At 32.9% G+C, this 19,187-nt stretch overlaps 1 protein-coding gene across 3 annotated transcripts in view; it reads right to left on the bottom strand.

Annotated features, from left to right (window-relative positions):
* The window catches only part of ZCCHC7 (zinc finger CCHC-type containing 7), a 247,831-nt gene that overhangs the window by 222,699 nt on the left and 5,945 nt on the right, over positions 1 to 19,187 (bottom strand). The window lies entirely within an intron of this gene.

Raw genomic sequence — 19,187 nt, 5'->3', positions numbered from 1 at the left:
GAGGCAAGTATATAGCCTTCTTTTTTCCTCTTCAATGTGAATTGCTGATAGTTTAAGATAACAGGTAAAAGTCAGTGTAAGATACAGACATAAACATCACTATCATCAGTTCCCTTACAGAGCATCTTTATGGAATTCCTTTATAATTCCACATATGTGTAGTATGTGAGCTATTTCTCACAAACTACAATGTATCAAAAGTTAGCCGACAGATACTAGTGACTTTAAAACCTAATTGTTTTTAAGTGGTCAATGAGCCTGGCTGAACCAATAAAATCACAATATGTGACTATTTTGCAGATAAGGATCTATATAGCACACTTTGTACAAAATGAAATAAAACTCATAAGTTAAAATATAATACAGATTTTTTCCCCCTTTTTGGAGACGCACCCAGAGCATATGGAACTTCCTCCCAGGCTAGGGATTAAATCAGAACCGCAGCTGCCGGCCTACACCACAGCCACAGCCACGCAGGAGCCACGTCTGAGACCTACACCACAGCTCACAGCAATGCTTGATCCTTAACCCACTGAGCAGGGCCAGGGATTGAACCCACATCCTTATGGATACCAATAGGGTTTGTTACCACTGAGCCACAATGGGAACTCCCTACAGTAACGCTTTTTCTTTCAAAAGCCACAAAGTTTTGGTTTGCCTTAAAAACCATTAAAAAAATCAACTCTAAGTTACTATGTAGTCAAATATAGATGGCTCCTTAGATGCTAATAAAAAGCACTGTAACAGCTATTTTACTCCTATCATGATTATCATGTCTTTTACAGAAGAAAGTCATCTGCATTGTAGGAAATGTAAATTCCCAAAAGGTTAGACCTTTGGATATAAAATTTAGACAGCTGACTCAAAATCTAGATCTCTATTCTATTCACTCTTTACTCAACTTCCATTTATCTTCATGGGATTTAGGTATTTGGGAGGTTTGTTTGGTTTTTTGGTCTAAATTTGCATTTTAATTTTGTGGAATAAATAAAATCACACAATTATACCTCTATATTAGACAATATTAGACACTGTCAAAAAAGTTAGAGACTTGGGAGGGGTGGTGTTTGGCTACATTTTTTAGGCTTCACTTAGAAAAACAAAGTATGAAATAAAGGATAAAAGTAGTTTTTAGGGACAAAACATTTTGCAATTACATTATGAAGTCTGTTATCTCTAACAGAAAGAAAGAATATTCTGCAGCAGCTTTAAGATGAAATAGTATTACTTTAAATTCCCAAACTTCTACTGAACTCTTTTTAAAATAACATGATTTTAAAGTGTTTGAATAGCAATTATAAGGAATGGGGACTAAATGTTACTAATGGTGTGATTATTTACTAAATTGATATATATATTGATTCAATTGTTTACAATAGTTACATTACATTAAAGATGCTAAAGAAACAACAGTCCTAATAAATTAACCATCCTAGTCTGTCCTTCACCTTATACTTCCTAAAGTTATCTGAATGCTAATTTTTGGACCTATTCTATCACATTCTTAGAGTTAAGAAAGTAGTTACAATTATTTGATGTTATGTTACCTTCTTAAATTATTAGGTCAATCAGTAGAGGGATTTGTTAATTTTAATTATCTAAATTATACAACCATTAATTAGAGCACTCGCTACTGACAGATTTTCAACTTTAACAGCCTCCTCTGAAGTCAAAGACGAATAATGAAGGGAGAAATTAACTTTTATTCTAAAATCTGCCCTTTTTCATGTTACAAGGCCATTATACTAAGATTTCACTTTTATCTTTCCAAATATCTTATGGGAATGTTGAGTAGCAAAAATTGCATTTCTCTCTCAAAAGAAACTACTTTCCTGTGTAACGAACAACAAATTACCTGAGTAAGTTACTACTGATTTACTTCATTAATTAAAAATCTTCTGATAAGTTAATGTAGCTACCACACATTTTTAGTTTTAAAAATAGGGATAGGGAGAGTAAAGAGAGACTGACTGCTATACAATGATAAAGCAGGTATAATTTGGTAATATGGTCACGTAGTCATACGGTGAGAAATAAGATTTTTCATTAGAAGGATCTAAATCCTTTCCAAATTACAATTAAAGAGAAAAGAAAAATAACATCCATATAAACTTAACAGAAATCACTTTGAGAAAAAAATCCTATATGTCAGGATCTATACACTTCATGATTATCTGGATCACCAAATCTTGAATAACCAACTTCATAATGAAGTAATCTCAGCAAAAATAAACTTTGGTAGTAAGCAAACGACTTAGTACAAGGGTATAATATCTAAATATGGTACATCGAACAGTATGAGATAAATCAAATATCTTGTCTAAAAAAGCACACATAGTAATTGCTCTTGTTTAAATTACTATTGAGCATTTCTAATGCGTAAAAAAGAAGCAAATGAACCAGCCTACAGACACTTCCATTCAAAGGTGAATACATGTGAAAAAGTGTGTCATATACTTCAACAACAAGGTATAAGACCTACTGTTCCAGATAACCACTTACTAACAAAATAACTTCCATTTTAATGATGGGTTATATTCCTCGCTTCTAATGGAAATCAGCATCTCTAATACAATTTATAATCACAACTTTTGTCCAAAATTTACTGAAATAGCTCAATATTTTAAATGAGGAATGAAAATTTAAAACCTATTTTAATATAATTTTTTTTAAGTCAAGGATTTTTTTTAAAAAAGCCACCAATAAGAAATTTAAAAGTTAGGTATGCTCCTCTCATCTGAACTCATACAACTTCGCATTTTTACTTATTTATAATAGCATAAAGAATCAACTTCCAAGGTGCTTCCCTTTAAATTAAGGCTTGTTTACAGTTTACGCCTGACAATTATCTCTACTCTAGAATTCTTATGTTCTGTTTTTAATAGCTCAATCTACGTTTCCAATCTAGAATTTATAAGGGTTTTTTAATTTTGAGGGTTTATTTTCTTGGGGGTGTGTGCCTCCCAAGCAATAATGACATACTTACAAAAAACTGAACGTAATTTTTAGAAATACGTAAAAGAATCTGAAGCAAACTTCTAAAAATATAAAAGTATTATTTGATATAATAAAGATAGCCTTTTTTAAAACAAAAGAAAAATATAACAGGAAAAGAGTATTTTCAAATAATTTACTTAAGCTCACCATCTTCCATGCCAATTTTCAATGTGGTCCATTTTTTAATTAAGGTCTACATATCTGAAAAGTTGACTACTTACTAAAATTCTCCATGAATTTAAAAGCACTGTTAGAAAACTTTTCTTTAGTCCATTCAGCCCCTTAACTAATCAAACAATGAAACAAATATTACAAGACGAAGGCTGACAAAAAATCATAATGAACCTCTCAGATGAGAAACTAATTGGTACTAAGTACACAATGGCTTACATTTAATCCTGTTAATAACCACACAAAAAAAGAAATAAAAGACTCACTTTTCAGTCATCTCTCTGGACCACTGGGCTAAAATAACAGCATGACTAAATCTGACATTGACCCCGTGGCCCTGCTAGGAGTTAAAAGAATTCCTTTGAGTCTTCTGAGGCCTGTTTTTCAACCGCTCCAGAAGGGGTGGGCTAGTCATACACACTTGTTAGCCTTCTTTACAGTAACAGGTCAAATTGGCAATGGTCATATACACTGTAATATACACTAGCTCTTACTTAAATGTGAAGTCTGTACCGTACGACACCACCACAAAAAGAAGACTGAAAGAGTAATGGCTGGCTGATAAAATGTCAAAGATGGATGAAATGCAACTGGAGCAGTAAGAACATATACCCCAGCAATAACATCTTATTGGAAGTAAAATTTTTAAAACAAATAACCACAACATGACTAAATTAACAAGAAAGATGGAAACTGAGACAAAGCACCAAGTGAATCATGAAACTTTAAAAAGGAAAAATCCCGTATACAAATTTTATACTTTTAATCACAGAAGAGTTTTCAGCGACCTTATTGAATTAAAGTACACCTGATTCTTCCGTAATGTTTCAGAGGCTTTGAGACATGAACCCACGAACAACATCCAACGTCAAAATGATATAAATCTGTCTGAGAGCACTTTTCCCTTCTCATCCTTTTCAAAACAGTTTATGACTTCCAACAAAGATATCAGGATCTCAAACCTTTCCTCTGCAATTAAGGATTTAAAATAATTATACTTGAAAATATTTCTCTAGTTCTAATATTAATACTTTTAAATTAAGCATATTTTCTTAGATTAAATAAGATGCCAGGCCTTATTCCTATTTCACAAAACCTAATCACTTAATATATAAATAAACTACTAGCATAATTTATGTATTTGCCTCAAGTTTTTGCATTTTTAAAAAAAGTATGACTGTCAATATTTAAAATTAAAAGGTCTAAATTTTCTATACACTGGAAAGCCAACAGATGTCTATACAATACTAAGAAATAAAATTATTACACAACAAGATATACTTTGTCTCTATGGCAAAATATAAAAATTAACTTCACATAATTCAATTTCTGCATTCTTATGGACCTTGTGTAATTCTAGCTTATCATATTAATAAAGTCAAACAAACACAATAGTCAAAGAACTATTACTTAACTAAACATGATAACTTAATTGAACATTAGCAATTAGCCTCAAGGCATTATTTGATTAATTTTGTAAGCTTAAATTAATTAAGGATAAAGACCAGAGTTAAAGCTGTAATACTTATCACAATCAAACCTTGTGAAATATGTCAAAAGTTTAAGCGAAACCTTAGTAAAATAGAGTTTAAGCACCCTGTGTTTTGAAAATCTATAATGGCATATAAATCTCCACCTGTCAGGGGGTAACATTTTGGGAAGGTTTACCTTCCTCCCAGTTCATGTTCTGTTCTCATTCCCTATCTTCTCCTATACACAGAATATTATTTTTCAGGAAATACCAACAATCAACTAGAAGAATACTGAAACATAAAAACAACCTCAAGCTCACCAAGCACTAATAGAACCACAAAATATTTCACAAACAACCCCTATTTAAAGCCCTAACTCAGAGCCCACCTTTCAAAAGAGCAAAAACGCTTAACATAAGTTTCTACACCTAACAATGTAATTTTACCCTCATTGGCTTACCTTCAGTGTTTTCTGACCTAAAAAAAACCAAGAATAAAATTATTTTCATTACACTTTAATAGTTACCATACATGTTTAGCCATTCAGTTTTAAAGGAATCCTCCACCCACTGCCAAAAGAAAAAAGAGAGAAGAAGAACAAAAAAGAAATCCCACAAAATGAGAGTTTCAAATAAAGACTGGAAAAGCCATCAGGCAATCATGACCTTTAAAAAAAAAAAAAAAAAAAAGTTGTCTGACAATTGTCTGTGAAGTTTTTTAATAGCATGAAAGCACTTCACCAGTTTGTTCTTTCCTTAATAAATTTCAAGTCTGGTTCTATAGCGCTCTCCTACTAAAATCACACACAATAAAATCTCTGTACCATGAGCTTTAAGAACTAGTAACATTTTACACAAACATTTGCTAGTAAAACGGGCTAACAGAATTTTGTGTTATTTTAAAAGCTGCTGCATACTTTCACAATTGGCTCACTTTTCATCTCACAGGTTAGACCCTGATTTGATGAAAAACGAGAAATAAATACATTTCAGAAGTTGTGTTTCTCAGTTATTATATATGATCATCAAGTACAAACAAAATATCTTTTAAAACACTAATCAGAATTAGGGAGAATAATTTTACAAACTTATGAAGCCTCTATAACTATGATTAAAGAGTAGACATTCAAAAGATTATTTTATTTGCCATGGACAAACAACAACTAATTAGATCAGCATACATTTTCTTAGTCTGAAACTCTCACTTTTTTTAAAAGAAATTGTTTCTTGAGGAGTAATTTGATAGGAATCAAAATGTGAAATAGAAAATAGTAAAGAAAACAAAATTTCAATAATGCCCCTTGTTTCTTGGATATGCATATGGTAGTAGCACATTCTATAAATCAGTTTCATATTCTAGGAGCACTAAAATTCACAAGAAAAAGACCACAGTAAGCAGACACAGAAAGAAAACTTGCCTTCACCCAATTCCCAAAGTACTTAACAGATACCCAAAAAGAGAATTTTAGATATACCACTACCATGGTGTATAGTCAATTCAATGAACCCTAATTTATGCATATCAAAATAATCCTTTTTATCCTTTTAATCAACATGAGAACGTTCTCTTAGCCTATTAACAGTATGTCACTACATCAGTTTTCATGGTATATTAGGAAATTATTATAACTTTTTAAATGCCAAAAAGAATCTTTTTATTATTGTATATTAATTTAATAAGTCCAAAATTCAGTTAAATAATGCTATTGTGTGATAGCACCCTCCCAAAACAAATGTGAAGCAGAAGTAGTTTTGATATTAATTTGATATTTTAACATCTTCAGATATTAATGAAAAAACATTTGGGGCAGATGTTAGGATTACAGGCCTCTACTTTTCTCCTACAACAGAAATAAATTACCCAATATTTAAACTGCCACAGCACTTCTCCAAAGACTTAACATTCAGCAGCATAAAGCTGTTTCATAAAACAAAATTCTTCATATTTGAAAAATAAGCATGTTTTGCAGGAATAAGCAAACTTTTAAACCTGGTCAAGTTAAAAATGTACGTCTCCAATGAAATACGTATTCATATGTCTATCTGAATATATATACACCTTGGACAACAAAAACTGAATATAAAAAAAAAAAATCACATACCAGACTACAACTGATTTCCTCTGAATATTTTTTGAATGAATAAAAACATTTAAATTAAAAATTTATAACAGTATTATTTACTGCTAATTAGTATTTCTAGGATTTACTTAGTTCAACTGTAACATAACATTTTTATTCCAACAGTAGAGCAACCATGAATAGAAATTTTCGGGATTAATAATTTTCTATCAATTTCATGCATATAGCTAACATATCTTTTGAGCTTCTCAACAGCTCAAAAATTAAATTGCTACTGTTATTAAGAAAACAAAACCAAGAACAAAATTAGTTTTTCCCTGCTAGTCCCCATGGATCAAGTCCACACAATAATTCTTCCCAATATGCAAAAAACAAAAAATAAAACACAAATAGATGGGCTAAGGAAGAAAGATCAAAACAAAGAAACAAGTAAAAAAAAAAAAAAAAAACTCTCCTTTCCTTTAGCAATCAACAAAATAACAAAAAAGAAAAAGTGGAAAAGTCACCCAGAATATATGACCATGTAAGCATGGGCACTCTTGCAGAAAACCAAGTCTGCAACCCAAAGCCATGGGAAATTTAAATTAGAGCAAACGGGCACAATAGGCAGGGAAATCTGTATAGATAAAAAACGGACTGCTGAGGTTGCAGGTATTTTACTAAAGATTTTTGAGATTTCCAAACTTTATTTTATAAACTAATAAATAATAACTGTATCCACATTTTACATAAAGAAAATTAAGTTTTCTCCCCTTAAATCAGAAAATACATATTTATGTGATATAGCTAAAAAAAGAGAAAGGATTCCCACTGCTTAATATTGAGATGCAGCAAATCAGAAATTTGATTTACAACTCGATCTCCTTCTACACTTAATGTTAAAGCAATTTAAAAAATTCAATGAAAGGAAGACAAGTCAGAAACGAGACCCTTCACTGCTGATGTTAACCTAAGTTGTGGCACAATCACGTAGCTCAACGCAACTCCTGAGTACCTATAAAGATCTGTATACCAAAGTTAAACTAACCAAAACGGCTTGAAAATTAGATAAGTGATACAACCATTACACTTCCTCTGTTAAATCTGATAATAAAGGAAATTTCCCAAATAAGAACCTCTCAAACAGAAGAATAAAGGGACCTACACAAAAACCAAAGCACTCATGGTATTAAGAACCAACTGAATATTCTACAACTCAAGACCTGATGGATTTTTACCAGGAACTTACCTTTCTAGACACATTTAGGTTGAACACTGCAAACATTTTTAGGGAAGCATTTCATAGACATAAAAACCAGTCACCCTAGATTAAAATAAGAATACATTTATAGCAATACTTAAGTCACATTTATTCTCCAACCAAATCTGTATAATTTTTAAAGCAAACCAAAAGAGGTAGAGTATACACAGGGTACAGAAGAGCAAAATACTAATTATTTGGGAGTGAGATGATTTTTCAACAAAATTTTATTGGCAATTAAAATCCTCCTTAAAGGTGGAAAGTCATGCTATTTCTAAATAAAAACCATTGACAAAGTTCATTTTTGTTTAAACTGGACAATTTAACAATTTAAAAAATGGCTAGTGCAATATAAAGAATAAAAAATGAATGTGGTTGCATATCTTTTCTTTAAATAAAACCTCCTTTCTTCAGTTAAATTTGTGAATTTATAAAATGAATTCCTCTCACCTGGCTTTTCAAAGCATAATTTTCAAATTATTTTAACAATCTTATTTATCAGTCATAACCGATCTGTTCCTACATCTTTAGAATTTCTCATTAACTACAAATATGGAAAGAGGAGTACTGAAAAGTTTTCTAGAAATTGGGTATTTCCCTCCCTAGAGCAGATAATTCTGTTACAGGCGCTACTGAGTTTCCAGGCAAAATGAAAAGTAACCTACGTACTTCAAGGGAACTGCCAATAAAACACTTTCTCTCAACGAGTAGCTCTAAACAGCCATCCTTTCATCTTGAATAATTATAAGTTGACTATATATTTAGGTAAAAGCAGAAGAGGAGAGTACAAATTTCTCCCATTACAGAATTATGCTATCTTCCCCTAAAATATATTTGCAAAAGATGGGGATAGGATAGATGCTCTCACGTCCACCATTAACTAATTTTCAAAACTATGACAAAAGCTGAAATCCTAAGGTAAAAATATCACAGAAATAAAAGGTACACACATTTAGCAGACAAAGCCCATTTTAAATAATCCATTATTAGACTACGCTTATACTTGAATCCAGATCTGTACTACAAAAATAATTTTTATCCCCAGAATTACATCTCTATCCAGAGCTAATGCTATTAGACCAAGATTCAAAAACTAAAACAAGTAAAATCTATTCTTGTAGATTTTCTTAAGTATATTTATATAATTTTAAAAAATAATATAACCTGACACACTGTGGATGCTCAATTAAAATATTTATTTGTTATCAGCAAAATCAATCATCTGTAACTCAGAATGCCAAAAACTTAACCATGACATTAACTTTAATTTGTAACAAAACAAAGGCAAACAATGATTAAGAGATTAAAAACTTCTGGCTGAAAAACTTCCAGTAAGTCAACACTTTTACTTCATTAAGTGTTAACAACCAAGAAAAAGTTAGCAAGAGATTAGTAAATTACCCTAAAATTAAATACAAGTTTAGCAAAGTCTTAAAACAGGATCTACTTTTAGAGGCATGAATTATGTGGGTAGTCTTTACAAGGGAAAAACAAGTAAATGTCATTTCTGTACTTCTTTTGAAAAATGTTTGATGGTCTAAATATATGCAGTTCACATGAAATTTTACCTTCTGACCATGCTCTGTAAATTATACTTATCCTCTTAGATAAGCAATCTCTATATGCAATTATTTTTATAGCAAACAGCTGTAAGAAAATTATAAATGCTCCAAACATCAGAATTCAACTTCCTATGATGATTAGATAAGAATGAAAATGTTGCCATGTAATTTTATGCTTCTCCATTGCAAAATATATATATGTGGACCTGTAGATACAATGACTAATATTTTAATGGCAACGAAACTAAGTCATTAGTTCAATAAACATAGATCATGCTATTTTATTATTTAGTAGTTTCTAATGAATTTAGTGTATCTTATATGAAAATCAAATCAGTTTCTAAAAGAATATGAAAAAAAAGCCAAGTTTAACTCTCTCCCAAGGGACTTATGACTGTTGAAAAGAAAAGCTACTATAAATAAATTTAGACTAAAAGTCATAAATTGACTTTGGAAGAATGCATACCTAAGTTGCTGATGATCAACAGTGAAATCACAGAAATTAGCAACATACAATATCGACATTCCAAAATGTTATTAAAATCCAACCCAAAGCTGCCTTAGCATTTCTGGGATTTCTAATGAGATTTTCAGTCTGCTGAACAATAGCCATAAAAGGCTTTTAAACTTCACTCCATTCAGAAGTAAAGTTGAAATTGAACATTTTTATTTCTTCTCTCCCTATGACAACTTCACCATGGAACAGTGAATAACACAGCTCAAGTCATTATGCTAATTAGAAATTAAATAAAAAGATGCCCTGACAATAGTTAAGTGTAAGGTGACATTCTACAACTAGAGACACAGTTCAAAAGCAGCTTTAGGAATTGTGTAGCGCAGTCTTACAAAAGCTGAAAACATCAGGGAGGGAGCTCTTTGGTGCTCTGGGTCACCAGAACTCTAGCATGTGGCCATATTTCAATCATAAGGCAGAAGTTTAACTATCATCAATAAGAAGTGTATCAAACAGCAACCTATTCTTATAACCTATTAGGCCATAATATCACTTAAGAAACTATATTTACTGAAATTAAGCTGACTGGTTATCTGATGAATGCAGAAAGGGGGAAAATACTACCTTAAAGATTTGAGGAGTATTGAAAGGAAAGTATAATTTATTTATACTGTTATTTCCAAACTAACAGAATGTGTTCCTTTTCTATGTTAAGAGATGGTAAAGAAATACACAGCTATGAGGAGCCAAGGTTATATTTCGAGAGATGCTCTGCCTTGAGCAAACTTGTAAAAAATACACATTTTAAAGAGCCGGTCATGTCCCTGGACTAACCTAGAGCATCTGGTACCTTTGAAAGAATTTTTTCTATCTGCCATAAAGTTGCATAAAATACTCAGTTTTGTTTTTCTTTTTTAATGAAAAGAAAAAGGCAACATATATGCAAGACAGGTAAAAAACACTGGGACAAAAATGACCAAGAAATCTTCAAACAGCATTCTGAACATATTCTGAACCTTCCTCATTTAGGCTGAGGTGGCTTCTAAAAGGACATGCTATTAAAATGTTTAATCATACTCAGCCACATATTAAACAATTAAACTTTAATAGTATCATATAGTTGTAGGGTTTTCAGCTTTTATTCTTCCTTTGTGCGTTTATGCTGAACTTTATATCCTATCCACTCTTCAAGACTCAGTTCAAAGGGCTACTCTTCCATTCAGTCTTAAACTTTGCCTACCCATAGTAATCTTTTTAAAAGTCTACTACCTTCATTTGGAAATGATTATGTACATATCTTATATTTATAGAAATGTATTTAACTCCGGTAATACAGAGAACTTTCCATACTGGCATGCATTTTAAGGTTTCCAAAGGTAGGGACAACGTAGCAATTCTTGAATCCCAACACCTTGATGGTTTAGCAGTCTGTACACTGTAAGCATCCAGCAAGTGCTGGATTAATTTTAAGACTTTGGATTTAGGTTGTAACTAGCAGATCTTAAAATGTCACCAAATCAAACAAAAATTTTTTAAATGAAGTGCCATACTAGAGACACACTGTTCAAAAGCAACTTAGGTTCACAAAACAAATCGGAGAACTTTTAATTAAAAAAAAAACAAGTGAAAGCTATATGCCCATGCCTGCCACAGTGATAATGAACTTATCTACAGTTATGAGGGTTTTTTTAAAATATTTTCCTATTACATTAACTTAGTCCTTCCACTGTCTCATTTTAGCTTATAACCTTAATGAAATAAAATTCATTATTATTTTGCCAATAAAGGTATTAAGTTACCCAAAGTCACTGCTAGTCAACTGCAGAGCTATAACAGACCTAGCAGTTCCACTAATTGAGAACCTATGTCTGTCTGTTACTTCATTTCAGAAGTAAACTTTAGACTGAGACTTAAGGGATGAGTAGGTATCAGCCAGGCAAGGTAGAAATTGATCCAGGCATATATAAAGACCCAGATCAAATAAAATACAACATATTTGAAAAACTGATATTCAAGTAGGTAACCCACTCTACTCAAATTTTAATTAGTTATCAAGTCCTGGTTGAGTGCCTAATAAATACCAGGGATTCAGCAAATGCTTCTAGATGAGTTCTTCATCCTCTGCAATTGTATCCAAAACTTTTCTGTGCATATTTTTTAGAGGTAAAAGGGACCTGACATAACAACAGTTAAAAGACTTATAGCACTAAGTTGTTAAAAGCCAAAATTTTACTTTAATTTCAAAAGCCATGATATTACTTTACTAAAGCCATAAATTCACTTCAACCTCATGTAGTACTATGTAAAAAAACACTACTCCATATGCAAAAGTAGAACTTCAATTAAATTCACCCAAGATTTGTTAGGTATCCACTATGTGCCAAATGTCAACAAAATTAAAAAGCAATGTGCCAAACCATACATACTGTAGGTGCAACACATTAATGTAATTCTACACCATAACTAGTTGAACTAAAGTTGAATAAGGTTTCTTCGACTTTTAAAAATGCTATGCTTTTCATTCTTCACAAGGTATTTTCTTTTTCAAATCTGAACCTATTTAATTTTTTGCTAAATCTAAATCTGTCAAAAATTACTAAATGAGAAAGAAACAATAAGACCAGAAAAAGTATAAAGCATGCTTCTGAAAGGGGACTTAAACTATCATACGTTTAAAATTCATTTTAAAATCGTAACGAGTATATTACTTATCAACTATTTAGAATTACTATTCATTCACTTCCAAAAAAGTACTTGTTACATGGCTAAGGTGTCCAGCTCAGATTCAGTGTAGAAGACACAAAAATAGTCCATAATCCTGGAAATGAGAAATATCTTTATATTACTACTATGGACTGATCTCCAGGATATGTTAGCAGAAGAAAAAAAAAAAAGGGTAAAGTGTAGATATTATGCTACTGTTTATTTCAAGAAGGGAGAGGGAGGATTTCATAATATATACATATTTGCTTTTTTTTGTTTTTAATGTAAAGACAAACCATCAATTTTCTATTAACAGATACCCTAAGAGGAAGGATAGAAACAGCATGAAGACTGGACTGTAGGCTTCTCTGAATATTTTTTTACCTTGTCATGCTGATTTGAATTTGGAACCTTATAAACACTGTATATGATTATAAAACAAATTCAATTTTTAAAAGGTAATACTAAAAAAAATACCAAAAAAAATTAAAAATTAATATACGAAAAGCGAAATGAAACAAATGAGCCTACCTATGTATCTAGTTGATAGCACAACCACAGGGAGAGAAATCTGAATTTAATCAAGCCCCCAGATCTAACTACCAATTCACAGAAACTACAGGGGACAGTGGAATATATTAAACAATATCACCAAATTCAGACTAAGAAAGTTCTTGGAGACAAACAACCCAGTTAGTACAACAATTAAATTACAAGGAAGAAAAAAAAACACAAAGTAGAAAGAGATAAAGGAGGAAACTATAGATTAAAGGACACCTAAGTTTTCACCAAATTACAATGAATGAATCTGGTTCAAATAATCTGTAAGAAAAAGAATTAAGAGACAACCAGGGGAATCTGAAGGCTGAGTGGTTATTTAGTGATAAAAGAATTAATGGTAATTTGTTTATGTGTGATGATGATATTATGTTTCTTTAATAGAATCTTTTTCTTTCAGAAATACACATTGAAATGTATGTATGTATATAAATGAATGAAATAATGATATTTGTGATTTGTTTCAAAATAATACAGAGGCATGGAGTTCTAGATGAGAAAAGATTGGTCATAAATTGATCATTGTTGAAGCTGGTTTATGGAAGGAACACTGGGTCCATTATGACATTCTCATTTTTGTTTACTTTACATATTCCATAATAAAAAATTAACAAAGATTTACCAACTACTTCTATAGTTAATAATATCCCTTCCCTATGCAGGAAAATAAATTGCTGATTATTCCTGTATAATTCCTATTGTCTCTTCCCATCATTTGGTTGTCTTACACAATAATCTTTCCCAAACTTGAGATCCCCCTCACAAATTAAAAAACATGCTGATTTCCTTTGGTGCATCTTTTCTTCAACCAAGAGATCTGCCCTTCTAATATATGAGAATTTCAAGTCACTCCTACTGGGGATAATAAACAAAAGAAAGTAAAGGGTGACAATTTTAAAAGAAGACAAATGATAGAGCAGGCATTGTTCACATAAAGCCTCAGGAAAGAGTAAAGAAACTGAAGGAAATGAAGACCAGACCTTAGAAATACACCCCTACATCCCTCAGTAGAGAGCTGAGAGCCACATTTAACAGGCACTGAAGGTCTATGTTTCAACATGGATTTATTATAAGCAGAGCCCTCATCCAAGGCTGCATGTACTGAGGAAGGCTAGGCTGAGACATCACCTAAGTGATTCCCAAGGCCTCCATGAAACCCAAAGAACCTCATCAACAACCTCACATCAGAAAAGTATTGAATATTAAAAGGAAGAACAGAAAGGGAGAAAAAAATGCCTCCCGGCTGGTTGTGTGTTACCTGACTGATTGTGCATTCTAATTGTGTACTAAGGCAAAACAAATGTTTACACATCTCACTGTGACTGAAGTAGTGGGAAAGGGCCACACGTTTCCACAGAGCAAGAGTGGTGCTGCACTCATTACTACAAATTTAACAATAATAAATGGAAAATATGGATGTACTTATATAGTCCTTCAAAACTTCATGTACTACCTCAAATTCGACTGATCTTATTTTTTTATCAAGTGTTAAGTTTTCAAGCACATCTATCTCTAGGACTTTGAGAGACTTAATTCCCATGGTTAAGAAGACATCTTCCACAAAATTATTAATTGTATTTTTATTAAATGCTTACTAATTACAAAAAAAAAAAAGATCTTTCATTAATTACTTAAGTTTCTTAGTATATTTCATCTCTTCAAAGAAACACCAAGCCACTTAGGCTGAAACTATGTCCTTTACCACTTTAAATCCCCTCTATGTATTCTATATAGAGTAGCTGCTCAATAAATGTTTGATCATTTAGCAACTGATGAGAAATAAAAATAATACATATGGCAAAGAATTACTCTAAATATTTTAAGACTTCTGAAGAAAAGATCTGCCCTCAAGGAGTTACTAATCTCTTATACTGCTATTTTGTTCAAATGCCATGGTTTGGGGGAGGGTTGGGGAGCAGGGATAACAGTACACAAAACCATTTTGTTTCTGTTTAACAATCGGCATCATTTCAAAGGTATGCCAGAATTTCCACAAACTTCCACTGACATGGAAAAATCTTTTCTCTAAAGACTATTATACAAACTGAACCAGATCTATCCACAGATCTATTTATGAATGGGATAATAATGATTAGAAAGTAATAACACACTCAAATAGTCATCAGTACTGAATATACTGCTTATTAACTGGAAAAAATAGGATTATGGCATTAGTAGATAAAGGAAATAAAATAGAGGATATACTTCTGAATATTTGTAAGAGTTTGTAAGAGTCAAGCAAGTTAATTCACAGAATTGTGGAATTTGTTTCAATTTGACTAGAACAAATAAATTCCAAGAGCAAAGAGTAGGGACAAATTTCAATATGGATAGTAGGAACATGCACTGAATGTTTGGGAATCAAGAATTATTCAGAATTACTTAGAGCTTAAATCAAATATTTTTATCAACCCTGCAGAAAAAAGTGATGTAAATTTTTACACTACGCACGTTAAACTTTGAGAATACATACCTATAAGAATGAATCAGTTTCTTTAAAAATTGTAAATGGATGAAAAGATAAAAGGAAAATCTGATGGAAAAAAAAGGCATTCTAGAAAAACATAAGCAGTAACTATAAAAAACAAATTACTAGGAAAAAAATGCTAAGAAATAACAAAGAGTCTACCAGTAAATCAAAAAAAAACATGCAACACGACAAGTCATCATAAAAACCACTGCAGTAAATTGGAACCTTTGCACATTACTGGTGGGAATGTATAATGATGCAGCCACTGTGGAAAAGTTTGGCAGTTCCTCAAAAAGTGGAAACCAGAAATGCCAGTATTCCCATTCCTAGATTTTACCCCAAACAGGTATTCCAAGTATATACCTGTACATGAATGTACACAGCAGCACTATTCACAATAGCTAAAAGGTGGAAACGACACAATAGATGAATGGATAAACAAAATGTGTGTAAACACACACAAATGGAATATCATTTAGCTTTAAGAGAGCAATGAAATACTGATACATACTACAATATGCATAAGCCTCCAAAACATTACGCTAACTGAAAGAAGCTAGACACAAAAGATCACATACTGGATGATTCTAGTAACATGAAATATCCAAAACAGATAAATCCATAGAGACAGAAAGCTTTTTTTTTTTTTTTTTGCTTTTTAATGGCAGCACCTGTAGCATATGGGAGTTTCCAGGCTAGGGGCCCAATAAGAGCTGCAGCTGCCAGCCTATGCCACAGCCACATGGGATCCAAGATAAGTAGGCAACCTACACCACGGCTCAGGGCAATGCCAGATCCTTAATTCACTGAGCTAAGGAGGGATCGAACCAGCATCCTCATGGATACTAGTCAGGTTCAAAACCTGCTGAGCCACAACGGGAACTCCCAGAAAGCATATTTACGATTGTCAGGGTCACGGGCAGGAGGGAATGAGGAATGACTGTTCAATGAGTATAGGATTTCCTTTGGAAGTGATGAAAATATTTTGGAACTGGAAAGAGGTGATGGTTCTACAACATTATGAATGCACTAAATGCCACTAAACTGAATCTTTTAAATAGTTTATGTTCATTTCACCTCAGTAAAAATAAATACCATAAACACAAATACTGCCCCCTCAAATGTAGCTCAAGAAGAGCCATGCTTCATATTATCTGCTTATAAAATACTAAAATTGTTTTCCAGAGATTTCTCTACATACCTGATTACCAACTTTCTTTTCTTCATTCCTAAAAGACAGACCAGACCAAACCCATCATTCCCTTTCCTCTAGTCTTCATTTCTATATGGCTCGGTTATCCTTTACCCTGTCCTCACCAATGCTCATCAATCCCTCTCAATTCGCCCTTAGAAACCCCAGTTCTATTGTGAGTTACCGTACAGTTACCCTGCTCCTCTTTCTGTAGAAATATAAGCTTTCTTTCCAATTTATCAAGATTTTCAGTATGTAATAAATAAGATACCGATATGGAAATATTCAGCACAGTAGACAGGGAGAACCTAAATTCAAGAAAAGTGGTTGATCATCAAGAACACAAGTACTTAATGAAACTAGGTGTCAAGTTAGGGGAAGGCAATCTAGAGAGAGAAGCTAAAAGCTTGTTTTGACCTTCTGTAATGTTATGCCTAACCCTGGATTATCTCATTTCTGTCATCTTTGCCCCACATGTTACTAGAAAAAGTTATGAAAAAGTGAGTTCATCAAGTTCATGTTGTTTCAGTTTTGATTGACAACTACTTCTAAGCAATCCTTGTATATTCTTATTGTTGATTTCTTAGCACAATGATTTGCACCCTGTGAACTTCGGATTCCTGGGGAGCTGCAGAATCAGTTATCGCAACAGGTAGCCAGAAGCATGCATTATTTAAGGCCACATATGTGGGAAACAGGCCTTATATAATATTTTTAAAATGTGCAAACAATGTTGTAGTTAATAAAATACAAAGTCGTGTATGAGCATACTGAATAGCTTTTTGCTAATATGCAATTTCTTTTTTTTTTTTTTTTTTTGTCTTTTTTTTGCTATTTCTTTGGGCCGCTTCCGCGGCATGTGGAGGTTCCCAGGCTAGGGGTTGAATCGGAGCTGTAGCCACCGGCCTACGCCAGAGCCACAGCAACGCAGGATCTGAGCCACGTCTGCAACCTACACCACAGCTCACGGCAACGCCAGATCGTTAACCCACTGAGCAAGGGCAGGGACCGAACCTGCAACCTCATGGTTCCTAGTCGGATTCGTTAACCACTGCGCCACGACGGGAACTCCTAATATGCAATTTCTCAATTAACAAATACTAAAAACATAACTATAGTCATGCGGGGGATCCACACATTGTTTTGAAGTTAAGGAGGCTGTCATCTTCAAAAGACGGGGACCACTGCCTCGAGTACTCCCCATAGACCTAAACATCCTCCACCCACTCTCAGCCTCTAAGTATCCCCTGCCCATTTCCAGACCCACTACCACTTTCATTTTGCCAAGAAAATCAAACACATCCTCATATATTCCCTCATCCACCTGAATCCATCTGAATTCTTTCTTCTTTACCTCTATAAATGTTTGGTAATTTAACATTAAATGTCTTCCTTTTTAATACTAAATCAGACATGTTTACTTGATCCCACCCCAATCAATCCTCAATCATCCCCCAATCCTTCTTCAAAAGATTCCCCTAAAACATTATCAAAATCTCTTATTCAGACAAAATTTTACTTGATTGTGTAATATGTCCTAGCTACTATGCTATTTTCTTCCTTTTGCTATCAAATTCTCAGAGCTACTACAGCCTAAGCCAGAACACCGGTCATGTAAATAAGAGTCTGTTGAAATAGCCAACCCATTTCTTCAGGTATCATGGCTGCTTTCCTACAATAAAGGAAGGTAGTTAGGAGATCCTATGGCCTGGAAACCGAAAATATCTCCTATCTGGCTCCTTAAAAAAAGGGTTGTCAATCTCTGGGGCTCCAAACCATGAACTATATTCAATATTATCATCTACTCTGAGGACAAGAGGGTGCCATTGAAGGTTTTGGAGCAGCAGTAAAGTACATTTAGTACTTTAGAAATGAGTAAAGTACTGCGCAAAGGGCACTTCAAGAATACCAATTTAACAACAGTGTACAGGGAACATACAAAAGAAAATCATTTAGGAAAATACTGCAAGACACTACACACAGAGCAAAAAGGGAAAGAAATGAAAGGGTTTTTTAAAAGGATAAGCATCAACACTAAATGACTACATATGACAGAGGAGACAAAACTAACAGCAAAATTTCAATTCTCAATGATGTGGCTCTCAGAATTTAGTTTCCTATCTTACCAATCGTTCTTCACAGTTTCCTATCTTACTGATTGTGGAGCTCCTAAACATCTTAATACTATTTCCATATCTTCTGTATACCAGGCATTCCCCATGCTTGCTATATGGTACTTCCTGGGTAGGCAAATCACTTAGGAAGAGGCAGAACCAACAAAGTTGGCC

The sequence above is a fragment of the Sus scrofa genome, chromosome 1 (genome assembly GCF_000003025.6).
Source record: "Sus scrofa isolate TJ Tabasco breed Duroc chromosome 1, Sscrofa11.1, whole genome shotgun sequence".
In the NCBI taxonomy this organism is placed as follows: Eukaryota; Metazoa; Chordata; class Mammalia; order Artiodactyla; family Suidae; genus Sus; species Sus scrofa.
Note: the sequence above shows the minus strand (reverse complement) of the source record. Positions and strands in the feature narration are given on the sequence as shown.